Source organism: Macrosteles quadrilineatus, unplaced genomic scaffold (assembly GCF_028750875.1).
Source record: "Macrosteles quadrilineatus isolate MER2022 unplaced genomic scaffold, UCM_ALF_1.0 Scaffold_2__2_contigs__length_208266976, whole genome shotgun sequence".
Taxonomy (NCBI): Eukaryota; Metazoa; Arthropoda; class Insecta; order Hemiptera; family Cicadellidae; genus Macrosteles; species Macrosteles quadrilineatus.
In genome coordinates, this window is record NW_026542595.1 from 136,487,093 (window position 1) to 136,495,658 (window position 8,566).

Here is an 8,566-nt window from a genome sequence, read left to right on the forward strand (position 1 = left end):
GTAAAAGTAGCAAAAAACCTTCAAATTTTGAGATTAAAATTAATTTTGGGGGTCAAGCAGTGAAGTTACGAAAAAACAATTACCAAGTGAAATTTAAAGTAAAGTAAGGACAATACAAAGCAATAATAATATTTGCGGAAAAAAATTATTTAGGTATGAAAAAATGACGAAAACCGGTAAAAATTCAATAAAAATTTACCAAATTTTGAAAGTAGGGCGGTTTTTGAAGCTGAAGGAGTCCGATTTTTGGAAAACGCCTAAGAGGGTTTTGTATAAAATTTAATTCCTGTTCCTGGATATACTTTCAAATCTTTTCTATCTCTTACCGTTTTCGAGCTACATCCGGTCGAAAAAAAGTGTTTTTTCGTTTTCAGAGGTCCGCCATTTTGGATTTTTGGGGGGGTTAAAATTTGAAAATGGGACTTTTGCAAATTCCACCGGTATTGTAAGACCTCACACTACAATACTACGCAAATTTGAAGTCTCTAGCACGTTTCTAAGTGGTTCAGATGGGAACACGAAAGTCGGCCATTTTTAATGTTATTCCCCATAAGAATAACATGGGGGGGGGAATTCGAATTTTCGGGGGGTTAAAATTTGAAAATGCGACTTTTTGGAATTTTATGGGTGGTTTGGGCACTAGACCTACAACCACCGAAAATTTCAAGTCTCTAGCTCATCTAGAAGTGGTCTAGAATTTGTATCCCCAGTCAGTTACACATCGGATTGTATAGTATTTAGACTCGCCTTTGGCTCGCTGGGGGCTCCGCCCCCAGGCCCCCTAGCTGTTAGTCGTCATTAGTAGATTAGAGTTTAGCCCCAGTCCCCCATTGTAGAGGATTTAATATTGGGGGAGAGGGGTTGTAAATACGATGGAGATAAAACCCTAAGTAAACCAGAGTAACTACAAAATATTAATAATATTTGCAAAAAGAATTTAATTCGATTGGGAAAAGTAGCAAAAATCGTAAAAAAATTGATTAAAATTGACCAAATATTAATGGTAGGGCATTTTTTTTAAAGTTGAAGGTGTGCGATTTCCGAAAAACGCTTAAGTGTTTTGTAGAAAATTTAATTCCTGTTCGTAAAATTCTTTCAAATCTTTTCTAGCTCTTACCGTTTTCGAGCTATAGCCCTTTGAAAAAAACGTGTTTTGTCGTTTTCAGAGGTCCGCCATATTGGATTTTTGGGGGGTTAAAATTTGAAAATAGGACTTTTGCAAGATTCACCGTTAATGTAAGAACCCATAATACAATACTACCAAGTTTCAAGTCTCTAGCACCTTTCTAAACGGTTCAGATGAGCATACCAAAGACGGCAACTTTCAGTGTTTTATCGTTTTTAGATGTCCACCATTTTGGATTTTTGGGGAGGTTAAAAATTTAAAATGTGATTTTTGCAAATTTCACCCTTAGCTTATCATCCCATACCACAATACTACAAAATTACAAGTCTCTAGTTCGTTTCTAAACGATTCGGATGACCATAACAAAGTCATTAAATCGTTCAACTTACAAATTTACTCATAAAAACTCATAACTCATAAAAAAACTCGTAAAAACTTTCAAATTTTGACATTAAAATTAAGTTTTTGGGGTCAAGGAGTAAAGTTACGAAAACTCATGTCATAAGTAAAATTTAAAGTAAAAGAAGGAGAATACAAGGCAATAATAATACAAGGCAAAAAGGAATGATTTAAGTATGAAAAAATAGCGAAAACCGGTAAAAAATTGAAATAAATTTACCAAATTTTGAAAGTAGGGCGTTTTTTGAAGCCGAAGGAGTGCGATTTTCGGAAAACGCCTAAAAGGGTTTTGTAGAAAATTTAATTCCTGTTCATAAAGATCCTATCAAATCTTTTCTAGCTCTTACTGTTTTCGAGCTATATCCGTTTGAAAAAAACGTGTTTTATCGTTTTCAGAGGTCCGCCATTTTGAGCTTTTGGAGGGGTTAAAATTTTAAAATCGGACTTTTGCAAATTTCACCGTTATATAAGATCCCCTACTACATTAATACCAAGTTTCAAGTTTCTAGAAGTGGTTCAGATGAGCATACCAAAGTAGGCATTTTTCAATGTTATTCTCCATAAGAATAACACGGGGCTTGTAAAAGTGGTAAAAGTACAATTTAAAGTAAATTAAGGAGAATACAGAGCATTAATAATATCTGCAAAAAAGAATGGTTTAAATATGAAAAAATAGTGAAAACCGGAAAACTTTTGAAAGAAATTTACTAAATTTTGAAAGTAGGGCGTATTTTGAAGCTTAAGTAGTGCGATTTTTGGAAAACGCCGATAAGGGTTTTGTAGAAAATTCAATTCCCGTTCGCAAGATTCTTTCAAATCTTTTCTAGCTCTTACCGTTTTCGAGCTATAGCCCTTTGAAAAAAACGTGTTTTGTCGTTTTCAGAGGTCCGCCATTTTGGATTTTTCGGTGGGTTAAAATTTGAAAATGGGACTTTTGCAAATTCCACCGGTAATTTAAGATCTCATACTTCAATACTACGCAAATTTGAAGTCTCTAGCACGTTTCTAAGTGGTTCAGACGGGCACACGAAAGTCGGCCATTTTTAATGTTATTCCCCATAAGAATAACATGGGGGGAAACCCTTAATTTCGGGGGGGTTAAAATTTGAAAATGCGACTTTTTTGGATTTTGCCGGGGGTTTGGGCCCGAGAACTACAAGTTTGCGAAATTTCAACTCCCTAGCACATCTAGAAGAGCCACGCTGTTGTAATAAAAACATAAAAAAAATCGTTTACTTTTATTATAAACGTTATTATTATTGCCACTTGTACAGTTTCTGCAAGAGGGGTTATGGGGGGTGGGTGACATAAACAACGACTTTCAACTTGGTTGTAACTAAAAAAAACTACCGTTTCACAACATTAAACCTACACAAATTAAAAATATCTAGAACGACGAGAAACAGTTTTACATGAGATTTGAGTTTTTTTAGGGGGGTGTTGTAGGTTTGGGGGTGTATAAGATGAGATTGGCCTCTTTTTTATTTTTCAAATTACTTACGACCATGAATAACTTACAAATTTTTACTAAGACCTTAAAAAGGCTTGAAATGCCATTTTATTCTTCGCATGCTAATTCTCTATTTGATTAACATGGGGGATATTTTAAACCATAAGGGGGGTTTAAAATGAGAAAATAACGATTTTAATAATATTTAAGGTAATTTGGACCGAATACCAACACCGCTAAAAATTTCAATGTTCTAGCGCTAATATGAGTGTGTAAGTAGGCTTATTCCTAAATTCCAAGGACATAACTATCGAAATGGGGTTTTTTGAGGGGGTTGGAGTATAGATAGGTAAAAGGCGCCTTAGAACAAAATTTACACCATAAAATTTTGTATACAAAGCATTTGTTTGTTTATATATAATCTTGCGTTTATATAATTTTTAATTAACGAGAATCTTCAAAATCGGGATTTTTTATTTTAACTAAAACTATCCCCCCAATTTTGAGGGTTAATTAGGGTGAGTGAAAATTCCGAAATCGGTTAAGGATGAACTTTAGGCATATTTAAAAACAAGTAATAGGTCAAACATACCCAAAACGGATTTTAACCTACTCCAGGGCAGCCAACCCCCCAAAAAACAAGGAAAAATGGCAAAATTTCAAGTTTAAGCATGAATTTGGGGGTGAACGAGTGAAGATGGAAAAAAAATTTAAACTACAAAGTTGTAGATCGTCAAAAGTAAACATACGTAGGTGCTATCTGTTTCTTGATCAGACCTACGGTTGAGCCGCGACGGACGTTTGAACAAAAAAACATGATGAAAAATTCCAAAATTTTGTGTTTAGAGCGAAATATTGGGGGGAAGGGGTGAAGATAGAAAGAAACTTTATATTATAAAATTGTAGCTCGTTTAATTTTAAATACTGTAAGTGTGTTCCGTTTTTTGATTAGACGAACGGTTTAAGCACAATAAACGTTTTAAAAAAACGCCTTTTTCGCACTTTTCAAAAATCCGCCATTTTGAATTTTTTTAGGGGGGTTAAAATTTAAAAATGTGACTTTTGGCAATTTTCTTGGTGGTTTAAGAACAATACCTAAAATCGTGCCAAGTTTCAACCCCGTAGCTATTCTAGAAGTGGGTAAACATTAGTATACCTGATCAGTGAGTCAGTGAGTGAGTTACACATCGGGCTGTATAGTTAATTAGACTCGCCTTTGGCTCGCTGGGGGCTCCGCCCCCAGGCCCCCTTCTTTGGTTGGGGGTAAAAAGAAATGGGTAATGGCGCAAGACCTGCAATTGAGCCAAATTTCAGATCTTTAGCTAATCTAGAAGTGGGTAAAATTGATTTAGACCGATGTACGTGTAGGAATAACATTGGGGGGGATTCTAATTTTCGTGGGGGGGAGTTATATTTGTAAAATGTCACTTTTCGAAAAGGGCGCAAGATCAACAATCATGCCAAATTTCAGATATCCAGTAAATCTAGAAATGGGTAAACGTGATTTAGACTTATGCACCTGTAAGAATAACATTAGGGGGGGAGGATTTAATATTTGGGGGGGGGTTGAAAATACGACGCCCCCAGGCCCCCTTTTTGGTTGGGGGTAAATACAAATGGGTAATGGCGCAAGACCTACAATTGAGCCAAATTTCAGATCTTTAGCTAATCTAGAAGTGGGTAAAATTGATTTAGACCGATGCACCTGTAGGAATAACATTGGGGGGATTCTATATTTCGTGGGGGGGAGTTATATTTGTAAAATTTCACTTTTCGGAAAGGGCGCAAGATCTACAATCATGCCAAATTTCAGATCTAGTCATTCTAGAAATGGGTAAACGTGATTTAGAATTATGCACCTGTAAGAATAACATTGGGGGGGATTTAATATTTGGGGGGGGGTTGTAAATACGATAGGAGGATAAAACCTTAAGTAAACCAGAGTAAATCTATAGCATGAACGGACCATGGGAACGGGGATTTATGGTGGTTTTTATAGGGTAAATGTTATTCTCCATAAGAATAACATGGGGCTCGTAAAATTTTCAAATTTTGACATTAAACCTAAGTTTTGGGGGTCAAGGAGTAAAGTTACGAAAAAACACGTAAAGTGTAAAATTTAAAGTAAAGTAAGGAGAATACGAAGCAATAATAATATTTGCGAAAAGGAATTATTTAAGTATGAAAAAATAGCGAAAACTGGTAAAAATTTGAAAGAAATTTACCAAATTTTGAAAGTAGGGCGTTTGTTGAAGCTGAAGGAGTGAGATTTCCGGAAAACGCTTAGAGGGTTTTGTAGAAAATCTAATTTCCTTTCGCTAAGATTTTTTCAAATCTTTTCTAGCTCTTACTGTTTTCGAGCTACATCCGGTTGAAAAAAGTGTGTTTTTTTGTTTTCAGAGGTACGCCATTTTGGATTTTTGGGGGGCTTAAAATTTGAAAATGGGACTTTTGAAAATTTCACCATTAGCTTATAATCCCTTACTACAATACTACCAAATTACAAGTCTCTAGCACGTTTCTAAACGATTCATATGACCATACCAAAGTCATTAAATTTCAATCTTATTCTCCATAAGAATAACATGGGGCTCGTAAAAGTGGCAAAAAACCTTCAAATTTTGAGATTAAAATTAAGTTTTGGGGGTCAAGGAGTAAAGTTACGAAAAAACATGTCGTGAGTAAAATTTAAAGTAAAGTAAGGAAAATACAAAGCAATAATAATTTGTGAAAAAAAAATTATTTAAGTATGAAAAAATGGCGAAAACCGGTAAAAATTTAATAAAAATTTACCAAATTTTGAAAGTAGGGCGTTTTTTGAAGCTGAAGGAATGCGATTTTTAGAAAACGCCTAAGAGGGTTTTGTAGAAAATTTAATTTCCTTTCGCTAAGATTCTTTCAAATCTTTTCTAGCTCTTACCGTTTTCGAGCTACATCCGGTTGAAAAAAAAAGTGTTTTTCGTTTTCAGAGGTCCGCCATTTTGGATTTTTGGGTGGGTTAAAATTTGAAAATGGGACTTTTGCATATTCCACCGGTAATGTAAGGTCTCTTACTACAATACTACGCAAATTTGAAGTCTCTAGCACGTTTCTAAACGATTCATATGACCATACCAAAGTCGGGAATTTTCAATGTTATTTCCCATAAGAATAACAAGGGGGGGAAATTCGAGATTACGGGGGGGTTAATGTTAAAAAATGCAACTTTTTAGGATTTTCCCGTGGGTTTGGGCCCAAGACCTACAAGTGTGCCAAATTTCAGATCTCTAGCTATTCTAGAAGTGGTCTAGAATTTGTATCCCCATTGAGTGAGTGAGTTACACATCGGGCTGTATAGTTAATTAGACTCGCCTTTGGCTCGCTGGGGGCTCCGCCCCCAGGCCCCCTAGCTGTTAGTCGTCATTAGTAGATTAGAGTTTAGCCCCAGTCCCCCATTGTAGAGGATTTAATATTGGGGGAGGGGTTGTAAATACGATGGGAGGATAAAACCCTAAGTAAACCAGAGTAACTACAAAATATTAATAATATTTGCAAAAAGAATTTAATTCGATTGGGAAAAGTAGCAAAAATCGTAAAAAAATTGATTAAAATTGACCAAATATTAATGGTAGGGCATTTTTTTTAAAGTTGAAGGTGTGCGATTTCCGAAAAACGCTTAAGTGTTTTGTAGAAAATTTAATTCCTGTTCGTAAAATTCTTTCAAATCTTTTCTAGCTCTTACCGTTTTCGAGCTATAGCCCTTTGAAAAAAACGTGTTTTGTCGTTTTCAGAGGTCCGCCATATTGGATTTTTGGGGGGTTAAAATTTGAAAATAGGACTTTTGCAAGATTCACCGTTAATGTAAGAACCCATAATACAATACTACCAAGTTTCAAGTCTCTAGCACCTTTCTAAACGGTTCAGATGAGCATACCAAAGACGGCAACTTTCAGTGTTTTATCGTTTTTAGATGTCCACCATTTTGGATTTTTGGGGAGGTTAAAAATTTAAAATGTGATTTTTGCAAATTTCACCCTTAGCTTATCATCCCATACCACAATACTACAAAATTACAAGTCTCTAGTTCGTTTCTAAACGATTCGGATGACCATAACAAAGTCATTAAATCGTTCAACTTACAAATTTACTCATAAAAACTCATAACTCATAAAAAAACTCGTAAAAACTTTCAAATTTTGACATTAAAATTAAGTTTTTGGGGTCAAGGAGTAAAGTTACGAAAACTCATGTCATAAGTAAAATTTAAAGTAAAAGAAGGAGAATACAAGGCAATAATAATACAAGGCAAAAAGGAATGATTTAAGTATGAAAAAATAGCGAAAACCGGTAAAAAATTGAAATAAATTTACCAAATTTTGAAAGTAGGGCGTTTTTTGAAGCCGAAGGAGTGCGATTTTCGGAAAACGCCTAAAAGGGTTTTGTAGAAAATTTAATTCCTGTTCATAAAGATCCTATCAAATCTTTTCTAGCTCTTACTGTTTTCGAGCTATATCCGTTTGAAAAAAACGTGTTTTATCGTTTTCAGAGGTCCGCCATTTTGAGCTTTTGGAGGGGTTAAAATTTTAAAATCGGACTTTTGCAAATTTCACCGTTATATAAGATCCCCTACTACATTAATACCAAGTTTCAAGTTTCTAGAAGTGGTTCAGATGAGCATACCAAAGTAGGCATTTTTCAATGTTATTCTCCATAAGAATAACACGGGGCTTGTAAAAGTGGTAAAAGTACAATTTAAAGTAAATTAAGGAGAATACAGAGCATTAATAATATCTGCAAAAAAGAATGGTTTAAATATGAAAAAATAGTGAAAACCGGAAAACTTTTGAAAGAAATTTACTAAATTTTGAAAGTAGGGCGTATTTTGAAGCTTAAGTAGTGCGATTTTTGGAAAACGCCGATAAGGGTTTTGTAGAAAATTCAATTCCCGTTCGCAAGATTCTTTCAAATCTTTTCTAGCTCTTACCGTTTTCGAGCTATAGCCCTTTGAAAAAAACGTGTTTTGTCGTTTTCAGAGGTCCGCCATTTTGGATTTTTCGGTGGGTTAAAATTTGAAAATGGGACTTTTGCAAATTCCACCGGTAATTTAAGATCTCATACTTCAATACTACGCAAATTTGAAGTCTCTAGCACGTTTCTAAGTGGTTCAGACGGGCACACGAAAGTCGGCCATTTTTAATGTTATTCCCCATAAGAATAACATGGGGGGAAACCCTTAATTTCGGGGGGGTTAAAATTTGAAAATGCGACTTTTTTGGATTTTGCCGGGGGTTTGGGCCCGAGAACTACAAGTTTGCGAAATTTCAACTCCCTAGCACATCTAGAAGAGCCACGCTGTTGTAATAAAAACATAAAAAAAATCGTTTACTTTTATTATAAACGTTATTATTATTGCCACTTGTACAGTTTCTGCAAGAGGGGTTATGGGGGGTGGGTGACATAAACAACGACTTTCAACTTGGTTGTAACTAAAAAAAACTACCGTTTCACAACATTAAACCTACACAAATTAAAAATATCTAGAACGACGAGAAACAGTTTTACATGAGATTTGAGTTTTTTTAGGGGGGTGTTGTAGGTTTGGGGGTGTATAA